The sequence below is a fragment of the Ambystoma mexicanum genome, chromosome 2p (genome assembly GCF_040938575.1).
Source record: "Ambystoma mexicanum isolate Mex_15411 chromosome 2p, UKY_AmexF1_1, whole genome shotgun sequence".
Lineage (NCBI taxonomy): Eukaryota > Metazoa > Chordata > Amphibia > Caudata > Ambystomatidae > Ambystoma > Ambystoma mexicanum.
In genome coordinates, this window is record NC_090923.1 from 602,340,101 (window position 1) to 602,362,212 (window position 22,112).

The 22,112-nt window shown below is 46.6% G+C and overlaps 1 protein-coding gene across 3 annotated transcripts in view; it reads left to right on the forward strand.

Moving 5' to 3' along the window:
- LOC138566601 (hyaluronidase-3-like) overlaps positions 1 to 22,112 on the forward strand; it is a 285,449-nt gene that overhangs the window by 75,922 nt on the left and 187,415 nt on the right. The window contains exon 1 of one of the 3 annotated variants that reach the window (XM_069644123.1): positions 20,391 to 20,476. The exons of the other annotated variants lie outside the window; for them this stretch is intronic. The gene's annotated coding sequence lies outside the window, so the exon portion shown is untranslated. Of the gene's footprint in view, positions 1 to 20,390; positions 20,477 to 22,112 lie in introns of those variants that run through there. 3 annotated transcript variants of the gene reach the window in all.

Below are 22,112 nucleotides of genomic sequence, written 5' to 3' on the forward strand. Positions count from 1 at the left end.
AAGAACAAATGTGTTTGTGTCCCCTTCTATTTGTTTTATCCCAATTTGGCACTTCCCTAATCAGGCCAGGGGTTATCCTAATTAGTTGTTTCATTCATTCTTCTTGTTTTAAACTCATACTCACCAAGGGCCTCGTGGGGTGGGGATTCAGCCTGCAGGAGGGATGCCTTCCATCTTGTGTGCACAATCTTTCCCACTCCCAGCTGCCTGCCAAAACCGTGAGGCCCACCCCTCCTTCCTCTGCAGCCTGGATCTTGCCTGTCTCGCTGAACAGTTCCACCAGCACTCCAATTTCTTTGATTTTCTTTTTGTTTTTTTCTCCTCTCCTGCTTCTCTACTCCAATCGGTTTCTGGCCAGCCCCTTTCTTTCCTCCTTCTCTGGCTTATAAACCTTTGTCTCTTCCTCTCCCCTTGCCTTTATCTTCCTACAGAACCTTGACTGCTTTTTCCCCTCATTCCTGCATAAATTGTGATGTCATGAATAATGTTTCTAGATAAATACTGCCCATCTTCAGCCCACGCCCAGTAACTTTCCAGTTCTTGTGATTTCTTCTTCCTCACTGACCCTTGTACAGCACTCTTCTCCAGCCCGGATCAAATGTGCTACATATAGCATCCTGACATTCTATGTTTTTTTCTGTTCAAACAAAGAATCTGTCTTTACAAGAATACATTCTGCTGTCTCAATGCGCTCTGAACCTCACGTCTACAAAGCACACTACAGTTCAGCTTTCAATTTTTGCATTTATTTTCTAAGCCAACAACGTGGTGTGAATGCCCCTGCACACACAGCCTGCAGTATGGTTTATGGCCTAAGCAACCCTAGTCGAATTACTAATAATTACTAAAATTAGTATTGTTAAGATTAGTGTTAGTGTTAATTAATCATGTTAGTTGTTAGCTCCCTACACTACACTGTGCTAAGCTAAATCCCAAATCACCCCTTCTTTAGTTCACCCTCAATGTCTCATCATTACTAAGCCACACACCTAACCCGTGCTGCAACATTAGCATCCTTTGTGCATGGTGCACATTACCCCTATTGAAGTCAGTGACGCTGCTAAAATTAGTGCATGATGGAAATTTGTGTACTAATTATCCCTACAGTCCCTGCTGCTTACCTCAACCTGCAAGTGGGCTCTCACCTCCCTCGACCAGGCTTCCCTTTTCTACCCTAATGCATTTTCAATCTATGTATATTACAGCCAGGAGACGCCTATTGTCTTTGTCTATTATTTACCCTATGCAGAGGCTAAAGCTTTTGGCCTTCTCTAACTTTCTCTCTCAGGTGCTTCTTAAGGAACCGGGTGGTTTTTGCCTGATAGTTTTGTTTTTTTCCTTTCAAAAGGTTAACTCCGCAGAGTTCCTCCATTTTCTCTCTCACACACCCTCCTAGTCAATCTGTCTCTCTCTCTCTCTCTCCACACTCCCTTCTCTTTTCTTACTGGTCTCTTCAATTTCTCCTATCTATACCATCCAATTGATCTCCCATCTTCATGTACTTCACTTCCTGGTTTTACCTTTCTCCTCTTTCATACTCCTTCCCCTGTTCTTACCACTCACACTCTTTTGTCTACGCCTACCAACTTCCTCTTGGTCTCCCCTCACCAACACTCCCATCTTCCACCACTCGTGCCTCTACCCTGCTTACTTGCCTGCCTCTCAATATCCACACTCAACTCCTACCTCCTTTTTCTCGACTCTCAATTCCCTCCCTTTTCTACTCTCTGCTTTTATTTCAGTCTCTCACTCAAACACAAAAACAATTGGTACCACCATCTCATTCCCTTCACACTATCTGTACTCCACAGTCTCCGCCTTCTCCTCCTCCACCTGGTACACCCTCCTCACTGGTCTCTTGGCCCACCTTGTCTGCTCCCAACCTCACCCAAACACATTTCACCTTCTTCTGCACGCACTTGTTTGCCTTTTATAGCTTAGCCTACTGTGTTACAGAGGTACTTTGAGCTCTCATTAGCCCTCCATGTAACATGCTCCCCTTGCCCATCCCTGGCTAAGCTATTCCCCTGTGGGTTTGAACTTCCTGTGGAAGTCTTTAAGAAGGCTTGTCACCCTGGCCGCATGACACTCCATTTGTGTAGTGGCAGGCCTGTGCTGTGGCCGCTTGTTTTCCCTGTGGTTCTTCTCATGTGCTGGTGAGTTTGGTTTCAACTGGGTTTTGGTAGTATTTCCGGGTCTCCCCTGCAGTCTCTTTTCACTCTGTCAGTTTTCTGTTGCCTGGGTTGGTGGGTCACGTATTGGCGCTCTCATCCTCTTTGGGCAGGAGAAAATCCCAGTCAGTTACATTACTGGTCTTGATTACTTTTCCCTGTTTCCAGTACAGGTTTTCCTGTTGCGCCCACGTTCATACTGGTAGTTGGGATTCTGTAAAAGAAGATACCTGGCCAGAACAGAGGCTGATGGGTATTGCGTTAAGGACAGTTGAAACAATATCCATGCACATGTTCAAGTACTCTGGGGGTTGTGGACTAGGTACCCTGTTACCACCCCTTTTTTTGACAGGCTAACATCCCTGACACTGTCACACTTCATAAACGCATTATAACATAAAAATAAAAATGGTGGCAAAACGCTGTGACCGAGTCCTCTGCGCTTGGGTAAGGGCAGTCACAAGGCAGAACTGCACCCTTTAATGGACCCATACGGGACCTCAAGATACCAGGATCAATTTGACGGTCCAAGAACACAACTCCCAGACTTCTCCTCTTTGGTGGGAAGACATCAGGGAAGCGTCTTCTGTAGATTAGAAGGAAGGGAGTACTTTAGGAATAACACTGAAGAACATGTCGCAAGCGCAAATCTAGCCATGTCACAAGCGCAAATCTAGCCAACAGACCAAACAGGTGAAAAGTACATCACCCGTAATACCTCTCCTTTGCAGAAGCAAAACCTGAAAAGAACAATAGACTTGCAGATGCACTTTCAAGCACAGGGAGACTATGGGAAGGACCAGGGTGCCCCACCGAGGTTCTTTCTACAGGCCAGAACAGACAGTCATGGGGATCGGGAACTACTCTCCTATATGGCGCCTGAAGTGTCAGAGCAAAGTGTAGCTCTGCTTCCTCAGGGAAAAATAACACGCAGATGAGACTCTCCTTCCTCATACTAAAAGCCTGAAGGAAGGAAAACCTGTGGCTTCTCCACAGCTGCAGCAATAGAAGAGGTAGAGGCTGTAAACCCGTCCCGACTTTTCAAAAACGTATGGGCGATGGGTTGATATTTAAAATTTCAAGTAGACTTTCTGCCTCCACACCCACCAGAAGGATTACACATCATTTACCTTGACCTGCTGGATGTTGCTGGCAAGACAAGCTCCTGAGTGTAGGGACCATGCAGGGTGAGCCAGGAGTAAATACGGAACCTGCATCTTCATCAATTGCTAACAAACAATGAAAAGCGCAAAGACAAAACGGTGACAGCACCTGATTCTAACCCACATGACAGCAAGCACAAGGCGAAATCGCAGACCATGCCAGTCCATACTACACAGGTGCAAACAGCCCAAAGCACCACTCAGGAGCAGGAGGGAATCAGCCTTTAAAAAGAGCCACCCAGCCTGTTTCTGTCATCCCTTGGAAGAGTCGGGAGGAGAGAAGCAGATCCAGGTAGATCTCTGTCCTGGAAATTCCATGTCGGAAGAGTGTGACCCTGGAGAGCCGAATGGAGGAGGCACGGTTGTGTGTAAAAGAGTAAGAAATATGGCATGGTGGGGTATTTGGTTGGAGGAAGAGCTTGTAGTGCTGGAGGAAGGAGGTAATAGTTGTGTGGAGCAGGAGGGAGGTCGTGATGTGTTAGAGAGAAAGGAATTAATTTCAAGCAGAGACAGTGAGCTTTGTCCTTGAAGAGGAAAGTGAGGGTACCATTTGGCAGGAAAAACATGCAGGAGTGAACTTATTTGGCAAGTAACGATGGAGCGAGCAGTATATTGAAGAAGTAGTATTTGGAGGTTTGTCCTGGGGAGCAGTAGGATTTTCGAGAACTAGGAGAGGTTCGGTAAAGGGAGGATAAGGAAACTACTTGGGGCAATAGAAGATTTACCTGCACAAGGAGTATTGTTCAGAGGAAGAAGGAAAGGGATACCATCGGTGGAGGCAAAAAGGGACTGAAAGCTAGAATGCGGGATAGAGCTGGTCCATCCTAGGAAGGGGACAGAACAAGAATCCGCCTCACAGGTTGCAAGGATAGGGATGCTCCAGGAGACCATGATGATCCAGGGGAGAGTGCAAAGATGGATGGAGGAACGAGCTAGCCGACGAGGAGCCTGGATAGAAAAGAGATTCAGGGAGAATGGAAGGAGCAGCAGTGAGGTATGAACATGTTTCTCTGCCAAACCACTCAAGTGTGCACCATACCAAATTGGGAAATGCCAGCCTTGTGACCAGCCTGCCGGGAAGTCTGTGCTGGCACGAGCACACTAAAGAGACCTGCTAGGAAGCAGCAAGCTGGAGGGCCCCAAAAACATTTTGCTGCCCGAGAGCCATGGGTCTTTGGCTCAGAAAAATCTATGACCTGAGCCAAGGATAGAGGACCAGAGTACCCCCAATCGGGCCTGGATGGGGCTACAACCTCAACTTGAGAATAGAACCATTTAATTTTTCTCTTTATCTTTTGCTCGACTTGGAGGAACCTTGGGAACACTTTGCTTTTTACATGGCTTGGGTTGTTTGCTTTGATTTCTGGAACTTGGCAAAACTGAACATTTCCTGTATGGACCACCCTTTTGGAGCAAGGGGAAAAATCCTGTTCTGTTGACTTGATGTTGGCAGAGACTGATGCTTCCATCCTATTGCACCCTGGCACCTGAAAACCCAATTATCCTTGCACTTTGGTTAATGGGCCTCATTACAAGTAGCGCGGAATGCGTTTAACAGCACTGATAATGGTACCGGCGCCGTTAAATGCATTCCGCACTATTACGAGGTCTCCTCGCGGGACCCGCTCTGGACGTCTGGTCACCGAGGGGACCAGGGGGCTAACAACGGGCCCTCTTGTAATGGGCCCGTTGTTAGCTCCCACCCCATTCCCATTGAGCCCTATGGGGGCTCGAATGGGAATGGGGAAGGACCGGGCCTGGGTTCCTTGAAGGAGGAAATACCAGGCCCTCCATACTCGGAATGGCCCGGTATTTCCCCATTCAGGGAACACGGACCCAATTTTGGAGGCAGCCATGCCCTTGTTAAGGGCATGGCTGCCTCCAAAGTCGTAATGAGGCCCAATGAGTTTTGCCACCATCCTGACCGTTCTATTTAGTTTATATGAAGAGATTAATATGTTCCGACAATTTGATGACAAATGTCATTCTACAGGCCTGCCACAACACACACTTATAGCTTGGCATTTGGATGGAATTACAGTATGTACTATGCCCTCCAATCTTCTTAATGGTATACCCTGGAACATCTCGGAACAATTATAATAAACTTTTAGAATGGAAAAAGTTTTGCCATATCAGTGGTTCAGTTGTTACCCTTACTGTACAGGTCAAACACATTCACTAGAAAGAAAGGCCCATAAAAATCGTTTTAGATTTTAAAAGAAAACAAATCTGGGTTTTCACCTCCCAAATTAAAATCTTAATTGCTTACCTTGAAATTCAAACCGATATTGAGTAAAGTAGTATTTAAGCTCAGCAGTATAAACAATAAATAAAAGAAATGAATTATGGTCAGTAATGCCTAATGTATACAGTGAGAGAACAGTGGTGTAGCGGATCGAAACCTGGTGCCTGTTGTAAATACACTCCATTGATGTGACAGTCCACTCACAGACCGGCTGCAGAGCCATGATGGATTCCAGGTGACCTTATTGTACATAAGTGTATATATAATACAGAACTCCAGTTACTTGTGTGGTATTTACGTATCATCATATTGGAAGTAGATCAAGGTAACATCCAGTGACAGGGAAGAAACCCACCAGCCATCCTCATCCATCCAGCTCAGGCCTCCAACTGACATTCCTGGAACACTCATACATCACACTCACTCAACATTCCCCTGAGCTGACATCATCCATACACCAACATTCTGTAAGCATACACTCATGGCCAGTGAGACAAACGGGACCAGCTCACAACATAACAGTGCCCTCTTGATTGCAGGGTTTCACCCATTTGATGGAGGTGTTTCTTCAGGATCAAATTATGGTTCCCAATCAATTTTGAGTACAGGTGATAACTTGATCTCTGTAACACTGTGGGCGATAGAGAGGTTGATGCAATAGTTGGTGCAATAATTAAATGTATTTTTTTTTTCAGTCAGAAGACAATCCTCTATTCAGCAAAACAAACCAAAGAGATTTAAAAAAAGAAAATAGTCTTTCAGTGCAGACAGTAGGTTATGGACTCTGCTGTAGTCTTCTTTCTATCCGTGTTTTCATGATCTTTTGACTAGTATTCCCAGCAATACTCCACGCTCTCGGGGGTAGAAAACTGGAATGACGGAATGTAACAGGTTTCCCCGCTTTTATCAGGAAAGAGAACTCAGCCAGCCAATCCCTAAACGCTTGGTGGTCTGTGCCAATCAGATGGTCATGCTGCCAGAATCCCCCCTTCCTCTGCTGTCTCGGTTCCTGCCCCCATAGCTGCCTGAATCGCTGCTGTAGAAACAGCTTCCACTAGGAGCCCAGAGTCCAGTTCAGGGTCGAGACCATCCATGCCAGGTAAGAGCCTAACTGTCCCATTCTGTGTTGGAACGTCCCGTGGCACTGCCATGTTCCTATTCATCAGGCCCGAGCCCTCCTCAGGAGACCAGCGTCTCCCGTCGCAGCACCCTCCTTGGTCCACTCCATCCGTATTCCCGATGTCAGATGCTGGCCCACTCCTGCAGTTGGCCTGCCTGCTCTGACTAGGGTGGCCAACTCTTTGATAGTCTTTTGCAGGACATTTAACCGCGGGGTGGTGTTGACGTCACAACATCATTCACGTTTGGCCCACCCCTTTTTGTAATTTAAATTTGTTAATGACTTTTAATTCCTGGCTTAATTGAAATGCAAATGGTTTGTCCCTGGGAGGTGATGGTCACGTTTTTTAACTGCAAACATGACCATCACAACCCCAGGAACAAAGCATTAGCATTTGAATGAAGCCAGGTGTCAGAGCGTTACAGCTCGACCTGCAGGCTCAAAAGGAGCCAGGGCTGCAGAGCCACCCAGAGAAAGAAAGCAGCAGGCGGCAGCACCATGCTGTGTAGAATGCCACTTCAGTTTGCAGAGTGGCTGTGCTGGAGGCAGGTTGTCCGGAACAGTTGGCCACCCTAGCTCTGACCGCACCTGTCAACCCGAGACATTTCCGGGTCTCCTCCACCAGTGTCGATGTCACTGCAGGATCTGCTGCAGGCCGACTTGCTCCAGCAGTTTCCATAAACTCAGGACACCACTGGGTTTTCTTCCGTAGTGTCCTCAGTGCTGCTGCAGCCCCCACTGTCTTGCATACACCAACCAGCTTTGCATGTTCTGACAGAAGCCTGAATACCTGTGTGAGGTGAAGGGCATCTGTCACTCTCACCTTCTGACACACAGTGCACGTATGCCCTGTGGACAGACGATGGAGGTGCAGGCACTTTCACCCCCATTAAATGAAAAGGAGACATCCAGTACCTAAAGGATAAACCTAGTCCCACAAATTGCACTGTTTCGGTATGGGAGAATGAATGGGTGTCGGTGTTGGTTTTGTTTTTTTAATAACCTTTACATTTTTTAAGAAATCCTTCCCAAAATGTCTAGTGGTTGCGTGCCAAACATTCTGTTTTGGAATATTTCATCTAAATTTGTCCAGCAAGTCAAACGTTATTAGCAATAGAATTTTTAGAAAAGTCCATGCACAATGGTTTCACCTGAACTATAGCCCTGTAGTGAAGGTGAGTAACTTGATCCATAGGAAATGTGAAAATTCTATTACTAATAACGGTGTCCAGTCAACTGGTCGAAAAAAAACTGGTCGACTGCAGGTCGACGCAATTTGGTCGAAAACCAAATGGTCGAATTTTTTTTTTATTTATATATTTATTTTTTGGGTTTTCGTTTAGTATAAAAAGGGGTTTTTAGAGAAAAAAAGGGGGTTGGGGGGAGCCCCCCCCCAAAAAAAAAAAAAGGGTTAAAATACAAAAAAAAGAAAATTCGACCATTTGGTTTTCGATCAAATTGGTTCGACCATTTGTCTGGTCGACCAATTTTTTTCGACCAAATGTCTGGCAACCCTAATAACTTTTGACTTGCAGAACTGATTTGGCTGATATTTTCCAAACAAAAGGATTGTCACAGCTCCCTCCGTCCCCGAGTCTGGAAACTTCGGGAATGATTTGTTAAGAAATTAAAACGTTATTAAGAAAGCAAAACAAACTCTGTTTTCGGCCTACTTTGATTCATTTTCCCATAGAGGAAAAGTCAAACCTTTGTCACGACATAGCGCAAAAACTGCTGGACTGAATTTGACCAAATAAATAATTTGGGCACATAACATTGACTTAATTTCCTTGACTGGTTTGGGGTAAATCAATTCAGTAGCTTTTAAAATATTCCACAAGAAATAGGGTGCCCCCTGCTCCTTAAAAATATATATATCGACATACATTGTGTGAAACCTAACAGTATTCTCCCACCCACTCACTTTGGCTCTTTGATTCAGGTTTTCAGGGAAGGGCCATCCCTTTTGGATCCCGACCCTGGGGGTGGACAAGCGAGGGAGGATCACCTGAGTGGAGGGTTACCAGGGACTGGGAGGAGGATGCCGAAGGGCGATACATGGTATTCCCCCATGTTCTTGTTTTCCTTTGGGCCGTGTGCCGGGCCCAAGGGTGTCTGAGGCTCAGGTGGTGAGACCCTTACCTTGACCCAAAGGACCCTGGACAGACCGTTGGCCAGTGCTGTGCTACCCAGTGAGTTTCGCATGACAAGAGAGATAAACTCAGGAGCATGCGGGTGGCTGGAACAGGAAAGGGGGAAAAAAGGCGAGATTGGGGAAACCGCATGAAGCGGAAAGCAAGAAGCAGAAAGTAGAAGGAAAGAAAGAAAGTAAATGGTGCATGTGAGCGGTGCAGAAGTAAGAGGACAGAAATATAAATGGATTTAAAAGAAGCAAGCAGCCCGGATGCAAATTTAAAGCAGACAGAAGCAAAGTAAAAGGAAAGGTTCAAGGGTGTACAAGGAAGTAAAGGGAAGTCAAGCGAGGGCAAACGGCCTGAAAGGAAAGTAAGGAAAATGTGCCCGTGAGCACAGGGAAGAAAAGTGACAGTATTAAAGGTGCAAGGACGCACAGCAGAGGAAAAGAAGTGCAAGTGTGCACCCCAAAGTAAAAACAATAAGAGATAATGCAAGTGTGCACAATAAATACCTGAGGATAAAAGGTACCAAGGAAAGTGCAAGTAAGAAACACAGAGAGGGGCAAAGGGTCTGAGTGATAATGCTGAGCCTGGTGTTTTCGAAAGCCTCTGATTACACCCCATGAGAAGATTGTATGTAAGAAAAGCTGTAAACAAGAAAGGGCATATCATGACCAGCTGACTTTATGCTTAGAATTAGAGGGGCCTAAACTTGGGGATGGGCACTCTGAGGAACCCAAAGAGGAACTATGATGTTTTATGTGTAAAAGTTGGAAGAGGCCTGTGCTTGGGTAAGCAAACCCTGAGAGGCCTACTTAAGAAATCAAAGTATGTCCCGATAAAACTGACTTTGTGTTTGAAAGCTGGAAGGGGCCTGAGCTTGGGGAAGGGAACCCTAAGAGGCCCAGCTAAATTGTAAACCTATGGGTTTCTTTTATAGTACTGAAAGGACAGAAGCTTGGGGAAGAGAACCCCAACGACACTGAAGGTACTGGAGTTCATTGCAAGGATCCTGTCATGAAGGTCTTGCAAGCAGCCCTGTTTCATTGAACTAATTTTGATGAGCTTAAAACCACACCTGTCAAGGAAGTCAGTGAAAACCAACCCTGGTTTCCTTATTTTTCTGTTGAACCACTACTTTTTATTTTTGACAAAAGACTCCCCCCCCCCCCCCAACACATTTTTGTATAGAGTGAGGGCAAGCATCGGTTTAGACACAGAAATACTTTTTATTTGGACTTTCAGAAAACGGCCCTTAGAAACATCATTTCAGGGAATCATCCCTTTAGAGCTAGGGCTAGTTAGGTATTAAACCAACCCTGAAACTTTAAATAAAGGTTTTTAAATCTTACTTTCTGAGTCTGTGTCTCTCTTGTCACCATGCCTGTCTCACAGTATATTGACCTTGGTGCTTTGCAGCAGACAGTTTGAGTCTACCTAGAAATGAAAAGCCACCATTTTTGTATGCTCGATGCAAGTAATTCCCGCGATAAAGCTGAAAATGAACACTCAAAACGCTATTTTGAAGAGGAAAACGGATACCATCAAACTTTGGAATGAACTCCGCCATGACCTTAAAGAGTCTAATAACATTTGTGACCTCAGAAAGAGACTAAGAACACATATGTCTATGCAGTTCCTCCTAGGGAAACACTGATTGTTTTGAACGACAGCGCTAGGTAGCCTGGCCATAGGCACTAAATGAATGCCAATACCAACAGCAATCGCAATCTCTTCAGCCTAGAGGTCAAGAGTGGGAAAGAAGACACCATAAGAAGTTGGGGATTTGGGGGTGGGTTGGAGAGCCAGTGGAGGGTAGAAAATTTTCAGTTTATCGGGAAGACTGTGTGAATTCTACGAGATTACAACAGCAATGCCGCAAGATGCGCTTAGAAATAAATGTGCGTAACACAAAGCAATGAGTAATCAGGAGTAGTGGGAGAGGAGGACGTAGAAAGCTTTTTAATTCTGAGCAATTTTTCCTGTTATCGTGGGAATTGTCCAACAGCCACCCTACGGAATGCATTTTTGTTATTGGAAATGATTACTGTTAAATTATCGCGGAATTAGGGAGTTAGAAAAAAAGATTTAACCTCTGCAGTACCAACATGAGCAATGGGTGTTTGGTAAGAAATTAATGGTGTGACATGGCCAGTGGCCATGGCTAGTGGGCCTAAAAGAAAGGATATTGGTGCAACACGTAAGAGGACATGTTTGAAAGACATAGCCAGTGAGACCTCAAGAAACTATGCAACATGTTCAGCCATGGCCACTGGCCATGGCTAGTGGGCCCGTAAGAAAACTATTGGTACAACATGTAGCCATGGCCACAGCAGAAGGCCATGGTTAGTAGTCCCTGAGGAAACGAAATATAGCAAAACCCTTGCAATTCATTAACAAAATATTTGCTAAGGGGGAGTTAAGGTGATCGGATTTGATGCAGCAAAACACCCTCAATTTTAGCACTTGCATATCAATCAAGTCCACCTCGGAGAAGAACATGCGTCACACAAACTAAACCGTGATTGGGGAGAATGGCCAGTGAGGTAAAAAGCAATTGAGATGAGATTGGGGTTGTGGGGGCATGGAAAGAGGAGTGGGGGCACATGGTGTGAGTGCCTGTGAGGACAGGGAAGAGTTTTGGATTTTTAAGCATTAGAGAATCCCGAAGGCATGGGTAGTTCAATGCTGCTCTGTGTAGTTCGTTGCCATTATCGGGGGAATGCTGCGAGTTTGTGGATAGAGTTAAAAATAAAAGTAATTTTACACCTGCAGGGGGTAATGGGTCTAAGTGCCGAAGGTCATGGCCAGTGGGCTCACAATAACCCTATTGGTGCAACTTGTACAGTGGCCTTGAAGGCCACTCCTTGTGGGCCCGAAGAAACCTATTGGTGCAACGTACAGTGGCCACAGTTGAAAGGCTGTGGACAATGGCCATGCCTGAGGCTCATGGCTAGCGGTCCGCAAAGAAACCTATTGATGCAACATGTGTACAGTGGCCACGGCCTAAGGCAATGGCTATTGGGCCTTGAAGAAACTATAGTATAACAAAACACTTGAAATTCAGTGAAAGAACTTTAGTTAGGAGAGAGTTAAGGTGATCAGATTTAACGTGAAAAATATGTGGCAACAAAACTGTGAAATTCAGTGAAAAAACCTTGATTAAGAGAGTTAAGGTGATTGCATTTAACATGACAATACCCCTGAAATTCAGCAATCGCATTTTGAGCAAGTTCACTTTACCTATATGCTCCCAGTTGCGCAGCGAATGACCATAATGAGGACTGCATAGATGGCATCGCTAATTACATCATACATGGCATTACTGATGTCACTTGTTTGATTAATTACATTTTGAAATATGACAACTCTTTTTAGCATAACATATATGTACATATTTCATACTTGTATTCTGCCCTTGTTTCATATAGTTATTATGTTTGAAATAACTTAAATAGATTTACCAGACTCGGGTACTTTCCCTGCAATTAAGTATTGTAATTGTTTACTAATACATGAAATTCAAACCATTTGTATAACGCTGCATATTTCTATTTTAAAGTTGATACGTACTACAAATGAATGCTTCACACGTAATCATAGCATACTTCTGTATCAGTGTGTTGTTCCATGTCCTGCTGTTATTGTTTGACTGTAATTAAAATATGTATCAAAAGAGGTCTACAGAAGTATTCCAACTTATTTAATCAGTAATGTCCAATTTGATGTAATTATTGATCTCATTAATGATGTCTTTTTTGTCATACGCTGCCTAGCAGGGGGTGCCTAGTTAAGGTGGACTTGCTCAAAATGTGATTACTGAATTTCAGGGGTTTTGTTGTGTTAAAAATCTGATCACCTTAACTCTATAACTCTATATAACACCAAGAAAGTTATGGTGGGTTTGAAAAAACCTTTCACCTGAAATGTGAAAATAGTAAAGTGTATTTGAGCCAAGTCACACATTCCACAGTGCCACATAGTACCCATCGCTGGAAGTTCACCTCCATTCTGAGCCACAACACCAGGGCATTGTGGGTATGCACATTAGCTGAAATGCAAAGCTTTTTCTCCAGGAAACTGTCTAAGAGGGCAGTGCTTCTTTATACATACCCACAATGCCTCGCTGTTGTGGCACAGAACTGGAAGTGAACTTCCAGCGATGGCTACTAGGTGGTGTTGTGGAATGTGTGACTTGGCTAAAATGCAGTTCCCTATATATACACCAAGAAAGTCATGTATATTTTTGTTTTACTGTTCCAGGTCCCAACAACCAATTTCTGGCAAGGATCCTTTCTGACACTGAGGCATTTCTTTCCTTTTCACTTATCAAAGTGACTAACATGACTAACTGAAGGAATACAGGGTAACTGGTGGCAGTGCTCCCCTCCCGCCAACCATTTCTTTTTTTACTTGTTTAAACTATATTTATTGGCAAACATATCAGAGTACAGTGGGTTACAGGTCATTTTCATAGCAGATACGTAGAAAGGTGCATTACATCACAGGGGGCCTCATTCCGACCCTGGCGTTAACCAAGGCGCTATTAGCGCCTTGGTTGACGCCGTTATTTTTCCGACTCCGCCATGGTGAATGGCGGAATTACCGCCCCATTCCAAGGTTGGCGGGGTCGGTAATTCCCCATTTACCAAGGGCCCTTCCCCATTCCCATTTTTGCCCCATAGGGCTCAATGGGAATGGGGAAGGCGCTAATTACGGCACCGTAAATTACGGTGCCGTAATTAGCTCCTAGGTCCCTTTGCGGGTTGGTTTTTTAACGCCTGCAAAAAGCAGGCGTTAAGTACCAACCCGCAAAGGGAACTCGGAATAGGGCGGTAAGGGTTTAACGGCACCGGTCTCGTTAACGGTGACCGTTAACCCTTAGCGCCCTACTCGGAATGACCCCCAGTATGTTTTGAGCGGGGAGCATTCAACATGTATACAGTTAGATTAGTGGTGTGGATTTACAGCTGTTAAGTGGCATTCAATGGGGTAGGTTAGACAGGTATGTTTGAAATTCGGACCATATGTTCTTCAGGCGGAGGGGGCAGTAAATTCACATATTGTTCTCCGCAGTCCTGGGCCCAGGTTAGTGCAGCTATCCAGATTTGATTGCTGGGTGGAGAAGCATGTTTCCAGTACACATATCTTAGCGATCATACAACCTATATTCACAAATGCACTCATTTTTTTATTCAGGATGTTGTTCCCTACACCAAACAGAACTCCCAGAGAGGAGCGCTCAAGGGGAGCGTCCATTATTTCGGCGAGAGTTTGCAGTACATTTTCCTAGAAGGTCCCTCAATGGGGACAAGACCAAAACATGTGCATATGGTCCGCTGCGTCTGCTCGGCATCTAGGACAGCGGTGCTCTGTGCCCTGGGAGATTTTGTTGAGCTTTTGGGGGAGTATAGTACAGTCTGTTCAGCAGTTTAAATTGCATACAGCGGAACCTGAAATACAAAGAGACCTGTTTTGTATGTGTACACATGCGTTTCCATTGAATCAGATAGGCCCACCCCCAGGTCGTCAGGCCATCTAGAGCGTGCCCTTGAGGTGGAATCTGATTGTCTGTTCAACAGCATTCTGTACATTGTTGACATTATCCTGCTGGTTCCATAGGAGTTTGCAATGTACATCACCTCTTGAGTTTCGGGGTTTGGATGGTAGGCAGGGCCACAGGGAGTGTGCCGCTGCGCGCAGCCTGTAATATTGTACTAGTTCTAGTCCCGAGCCAGTGTGTTCCCCCCGCCAGGACTGTGGTGTAATGAATTTCCCGTCTGGAATAGGTCTGCAATTGCTCTGTAGCCCAGCCCTCTCCAGTGTGTCGCCAATGCGGTGTCCCAGGTGGGATCCAATCTTTCCACAGGGGGAGCCACTTGTAGTATGGATGTGCCTCGACACCCGGTGTTGGTATGTGGTGCCAGGCAAGTAGGGTGGTGGAAACTGGGTCGTACGGGCAGTCATCTTTATATGTGCTATTCATGATTGTTTTTAGCTGAGATTCGCCGGCTGCTAGGCTGTCAAGTTTGACATGTGGAGGTTGTTGAGTTTCGCCATACCAGTCGGAGGCATATTGGGCTTGTGCCTCCAACCAGTATAATTCGAGGTTGAAGGCCGCAATGCCTCCCTTGTCATATGGTAAGGTCATATCCAACCATTTCTTTTATATTGCCCTGGCGTGCCAAAGGAGTAGCACACAAAGTACATGTATTTTCGAAAAACAGTGTTTTCCTGGCCAGGTGGGAACGTTGGAGAATATGTATAGACTTTTTGGTACCAGTATCATCTTTACCAGAGACAATTTACCAGCCATCATGATTGGGAGTGCACGCCTCCTAGTGAGTTTGCTTTCCACATAGGATTCCATAGTGCCATAATTATCTGTCAGAAGAGATGGCTTCGCCTCAGATACCATTAGCCCACTTTGAGAGTTTGCAGCCATCGCTTTTTGCTCACTGTACCTTTCACAGATGGGAAATATCCATTTGCATATCAATCTTTGTCCCGCCCACATGGGCAGTCCAGCACTGAAATGCTATGACAATTCCGTTCTGAACATGATTACCAACAACAACCCCATACATGTGTTTCAGCCTTTTTGGGCCTCATCATTGAGGTGGAGCTCTGCCTCTCTGAGCACTGTGAGCAGGAAGTCCACACCTGGGTTCCCCCAGGTAACTCAGGGTGACCAACCCCAAGTTCCTTGCAAAGAATTTTCAAAAAATTTGGGGTTGGTCACCCTGAGTTACCTGATGAGGCCACAAAGGCTGAAACACGTGTATGTGGTTGCTGTTGGTACTCTTGTTCAGAAGGGAATTTCCATAGCATTTCTGTGCTGGACTGCCCATGTGGGCGGGACAAAGACTGATATGCAAATATATATTTCCCCTCTGTGAAAGGTACAGTGAACAAAAGGCGATGGCTGCGAACTCTCAAAGTGGCAAAACGCAGAACAGGTTATCATTCCATGTACTTTCTGGAGAGGGGCGCCTGCTAACTTAGTTGAAAATAATTAACCAGATTTGATTCTGTCTATAATGCAGTGCAGGGTTACATAGCGTCCTCTGGGGGTCTAAGTATTTCTTTTTTAGGGCAAATTTCACAGATTTGTGAATTAGTGACACGACCCCCCCTTGATTGGGTAGAGTACAAGGTGAAAACCTATTTGTCCCCCATGCTGTTGCAATGCCCATGGCTACTCCCTCCTTGGCGTGTGTCTCCTGTAGGAGAATAATCTATACCTCATGCCTATCTGCATAAGCCACTATTCTGTGCGATTTAGTGAAGTTCCCCATCACCCTAACATTCCAAGTCATCACTTTCAATTCTATAGCAGCATCATATCATTTTAGTTGAATGCCCCACCAACCTCTGGACACAAGTTCTGTCTTTCAAAATTGTGTTCTGCTGCCAAATGATTTTCCTGTTTTCTTCCCTTGATAGGTCCCAAGGCGCATCCAGCGCGTAAACTACTGGATGGGTCCGTTGGTCATTTGGACCCCACCCCCTCACTGCCCTCCCCAACCTAGCAGTGTAAACCTCTCCCCCCCCACCCCGTGGCCTACCCCAACATGGCCCAATTTCTTTATCATAACACACCATTAATTTAGCAGCTGTTGCGTGGTTAGGGTGCTGCCGCTGTGGCCCGTTCCACAAGTTCATTGCAGGATCATTGACTCAAATGGGTTTGTGGAGGTGCCGGGTACTATGTGCCCTTGATAGAAGTAAGAGCAGTTGACGGTACAATTTTAAGGAGTTCGTTTATATTGGCGGAGGGATGTCTTTGTCATCTTCTCGGTTGTCTGGGATCGGTATTTGAGCCTCTATGAATTTAACCGCCTCATCCGGAACCCTAAAGTACATTTTGCCTCTGAATTTAAATTTTAGTCGAGCTGGGAACAGCATTGCGTATTGGATGTTGCGGTTTGGAGTAATTTCTTGACTCCAATAAACTGGCGTTTTTCATGTTGAACCGAGATTGGGAAATCTAGGAAAATCTGTATTGTCTGGGAGCCCAGTCTGAGTTCTTTTTTCTCTCTGGCGAGGCGGAGGAGTTGATCTGTCAAGAAACCTGAGGATCTTCATGATAATGGGTTGTGGAAAGTCGCCCGGTGGTATTTGGGTCCAAGTGCCCAGTGGGCCCGCTCCACTGCAAAGAATGGGGAGACCACCGGTGCACCCAGGAGGTCTTTGAGTACCTTTTCCACTGCCTGTTCCATGCCTCCAGATAATGCATCCTCAGGATCCCAACAATTCTGATGTTATTTCTCCTGGAATGATAATCCAAATCATCGCATTTGGATTTCACCGTTTTCATGTCTTGTTTTGTCACCATGTTGTGGTGGCCTGCCACTGTATCTTCCGTCGCCCCAATTCTTTTTTCAGCCTCTGTAATGCGTACAGCTTCCTTGGCAAGTTGGGATCTCATGGATGCAACATTGGCCGTGATATCATCCAGCTTCTCATGGACAGCTGCTAAATCTTTGGCCATGGCTTCCATCATGTGAGTGAGGTCGGGTGGTGGACTCATGACTGGGCGTGCTTGCTCCCGTTGCGAGCTAGTGGGTTTTCACTGGAAGCAACTGTCGCAAATTTGTCCTTGGCCCCTGTCTTCTTCCCACCACCTGTGCCTCTAGTCATGATGGTTGGGCTGGTAGGTCTGCCCTGGGGGTGGGGGGGTCAACTGGCTCTCGGATTGGGTGGATCCTCAGGTCGTCACTTCTTGAGTTCAAATTAGAGACCTTTGGTGCGGGTTCCCTTGAGGGGGTTTATCTGGAATTGTCCGGCGTGCGCCGGGCTCCATGGGAATGGGGCCCGGCATGGGAGGCCAGCCAACACGGGTAGCTTCAGTGGGTGGGCAGCGGGCAGGATTACGGGGTCGTAGGACCAGCATAGTCAGGCCCTCCCTGCATTTCCACTATGAGTTGATAATGTAACCTTTAATATTGGACCCAGTCACGGTGGGGGCACCAAAACAGCAGTGTCAGATGAGTGAGTAGGCTACTGTTAGTACTGGCGTGTGGCAACCTTAGTCGCGGCCTAGCCTGGCTGCGCCCCAGACTCTGGATATGCTGTCGCAGTTTCTACCCCTAAATTTGGTGTGACTTGCTTGGTCCTGGCTTGTGGTGTCCCGCCTGCGCTGTCAGTTTGGTCTTGGTTCTGGTCCGACTTTGCTGCCTCGCGCCCTGGTCATTCCTGTTGGGTGGGGAAAGGGGATTGTGTGGGTTTCTGCTGCCCAGATCGAGGTGCATAAGTCTGCTCTTCATATGGCCAGAGATTGTTTGTTTTCCGCCCTATATGGGTGGTAGCTGTGCAGTACTTGTCCCCCTGTATGGCCAAAGATAGTATAGGTTACCAGCCTGGGGAGTGGAAGTCTGATCAGGCTTTGAGGGCTGGTGGTCGTGGGTCAGACAATGCGGGTTGGCCAAATCTGGAAGATTCCACAGGTTGATCAGTGTGAGGGGGGTCTGCGTTGGCAAGTAAGGTGTGGGTATGGGTGTAGTTACGGGCCCATCCCTGCTGGAGTTTGTGCAGGAGGGGTCGCTCCAGGCCGTGGAGTGGAAGGGTTGCGAGTGGCCGCCGGCCCCTGCGCTGCAGTTACTGCAGGGATGAGGCCCGGCAGTCTGTGGTCCCGAGCGGCATGGAAGCCGTGGATGTCGCCATTGTGGGCTGGGCTACCGGCGTAGTGGTCAATGGTGCAGCCCCGCTCGGCAGGGCGCAGGCTCCCCGATGGCCCGCTCCACAATCCATCCCTCGGTGCCTCCTGTGGTATTAGCCCAGTCCCTCGCATAGGGCCGGGAGGCCTGAAGAGCTGATGAGTGGCAAAATGCAGGTTTGGTGCATTTGTATGGGGGGACGCTGGCAGGAGTATGAACTGAGCCCGCAAGAGGGATTCCCACAGTCCGGGGGTGCGACACTCACCGTTAGCCCTTTGCAGACTTCCCGAGGGAGCGCCTCCGTCTGCCGGCTGGTCCCGGGCTGTGGTGCGAGGGATCAGCGAGGTCACGTGCCACGATATTCTCCAATCAGATGATGCCAGCAGATGCTGGTGAGCCGCTACCACAGGAGCAAAGCGGAGGAACTCGGCGTCCCGTGCCCGCACACCCCATGCCGTGCCGGTGCTCCAGCATCTCCTCCCCCCTCAGAGCAGAGCGGTTCATACCAGCTTGCAGTGGGTCGTACAGCCCCCGGTTTTTCACCCCACCGGAACCAGTGGGTCTGAACAACGTTAGGCACCGATGCCCTGAGTTGAGTAGATGAGGTTCGGTATTGCAGCCACCACTTGCAATCTCAGATGGGCCATTAGCAGTGCTCAAATACTAGGCAGCCGTTTTCCTGGCTGCTCAAAAGGGCCCCCATCCACCCATTTCTGCTCGCACCTTTCTACTTGCACGCTCTTTTACGCTCTCTGACATACTTCCCATAATTCCCTCTGTTTGCAATACATTTACCTATAGATCTGTGGAAGGAAGAACGGGCTGGAGGGAGAGCACAGCCGGGTTTCCTAGTATACTCCCAGTACTTTCTATTAGTCCTGTGTCTTCTGGAAGCATTCTGATTCAAGAGAGGCGTTCCCCTAGTTACTGGTGGACAGGACTCTGTCCTGTTGGAGAAGCAGTTCACCCTGTAGCTCAGGGATAGTTATTGCATAGGGAGCTGGAGTGATTGTAGCTATCATGCTCGTTATTGGAGGCGTACAAGCCTGAGCGTAAGGAGCGTAAGGTAGGCCTGACTGAAGCAGGTGACCTCTGCTTATTTTCACCCAGGTCTCCCTCTGGAATGCTATAGTTTTGAATGTTTTTTTTTTTTTTATGTGCTCTATGCAGCGCGTACATGCTCAATCTCCCATCGGGAAAAAAAAGATGGCTTCCACCATAGGAAGTAGAAAAGGGTTTTTCTTTTTTTGTGGTTGAGATGAGGGCGAGTGAGTGCAGGCAGCCAATTCACAAAGCTGCCTTTCAGTTGTAAAAAAACCTTCATGGAAGGTTTCTCCAATGATCTTTTTGCATCTTCATGCGCAAAGTGGGTGAGAATGTACGGCACCAGCCCCCACAACCCTCCCATTTTTTCGTCCCACAAGTTGCATCCCTCACTTATGTGACAAAAATGCTATTGATTTGAAGTGTGGGTTAAAAGCAGTTTACCTCTACATGTTTTGGCGACTTTTAAATTTACCTCCATATTTAAGAGTATATTTGAGTGGTAAAAACAAGCGACGTGAATTCTTTTTTTAACAAATGTCACCATATTCTTAATGAGCCCCTTTGCATCACTTCACGTGAAATTGCTGCTGTCTGATGTCGACACACAGTTCATGGCTGGTGAATGAATGTGACTGACTGGGCAGTGGCTGTGCCCGGGGGCGCCCTGCACAGCCAACTAGAATTCCCTTACTGTGAACCCAGGCCTGTGTCTGGGTAGAGCATGCCGTGGTGCCTTCACTGCGCGAGATCCGCATGCATGGATTTCTGCACCTTGTGCTGGCTGGATTGCGATGAGAAAGAAGGAAGTGTGTGTAAGTGCGCGTGTATGTGTGAACTTCCTCTGGCGGCTGTATTTAAGCTCTAGTTCTGTGTTTGAGCCCTGCAGTCTGGCTGGTGGCAGCGCAAAAAGGAGCTGGTGCTTAGGAGAGCAAGGTATGTGGCAACGTCTTCTCTCCTTCCAAATAACCGTCAATGGGTTGCCTTCCTTCCTTCCTTCTTTCAGGGCCTTGCCGTGTGCCGCCTGGTAGTCTGCCTGGTTTGGAAGAAAGCAGTGGATGGGAGGGGGTTTGCGCCCTAGGAGATTTAATTATCTAGTTGGTGCCTAGTTTAGTAGCAGTAGAGCAGGGGTAGGCAACATGAGGCTCTCTAGACGTTTTGGTTTGGGTCCCCTGACCCCTCATCTTTCACTGCACGGCCTGCGGCTGATGGGAGGTGTAAACCAACGTCTGCCTAGACATGCATTAGAGCATAGCTCTCGACGGGACCCATGGCAGGTAGGTGTAGTTCATCCCTTTTTTGTTGTTGTTTGTTTTGCATTGCATTCTGGGATTGTCTGTAATGGGAAAAGCTAAACTACGACTACCACAATGCAAAGTACAAAAACTGGTATGGATAGGCTGCGTCCACAGGACCATGGCTCTGGTGGACCACTAAGCAAGGTGCCATCGCACTTCATCTTAGGGAAGAGGGGAAGCCTAACTTATCCTCACTTTTCAGCCACAGTCCACCACTAAGCTAAATGTCACTCTCCGCTAGTTAATCGTTTAAGGAAGCTTCACTATGTGTTTCCCTCAGTCTTCTGCTCCACGGTGGACCTTGTTGGGGGAGGGAGAAGAACTTTCAGGAGTGTGCAGTATGCTTTCAGGGTTTTGTCCATAGGTGGTGTTTCTTAGCAGCTAGCAATGGTGCTTTGATTAGCACCATTGACATCACAGAACACAGCAGATTTTAATGAACTCTGACATTTAACATCTCCAGGGAAGAGTATATGGGTATTATCTGCAGTGTGTGTGTTTATAGGCTTGGCATAATAGACTGCATCGAATGTGATCGCCGCTAGTACACCTGCACTCAGGGTTGGACTGCGCCTAAGAATAGGCCCTGGTTTGAACAAAAGTATCCCACATTAGCCAATCAGTTATGTGCATTTTTGGAAAAACTTGTGTCAGAAGGAGCATTTTGAAGCACTTTGGCCGAGTAACTTTGTTAGAAATTACCAGCTGCACTGGGAAATGCAAATCCTCGAACTGGCCCACACCAATCCACAAATCTGGCAAACATTAGCTTATAAAACAGTCCAAGACTGTCTACACTACATACCCCAGCCATAGGGAGGGTAGCAGGACTATGTCCTAAAAAGAGGGAGGGCCTCAGTGCCCAAAAAGAGACTAGGAAGTGTTCATCCCGGTTCCACTCAGATGATTTTAAGTAAAAAAAAACAAAATGGGAAAAACAGACTTTTAATGCAAATGAGAATCTTTTGATTGTTAGAATGAACTCTTATGACTTTCTTCATCAACGACACCAAATACGACAGCGAATACTTTGTACATTTGTGTCCACAACAGTATCTTTATTTATATCAGAAGTGCAGAAGGGTCAGTGGTTTTATAAAGGCTTGTGGGTATCTATGCAGATGCGAATGCACATGTAATGCTCCTCTGTAGTGTACGGTGGAGGTACAGAGCACGTGCAGCTTGATTTGAGTAGATCTTCTGTCGACACTGAGGTACATTGTTACTCCACGTTGTAACTGCGGCTGAGTAACGTGCGTGTGATCTACACAGGA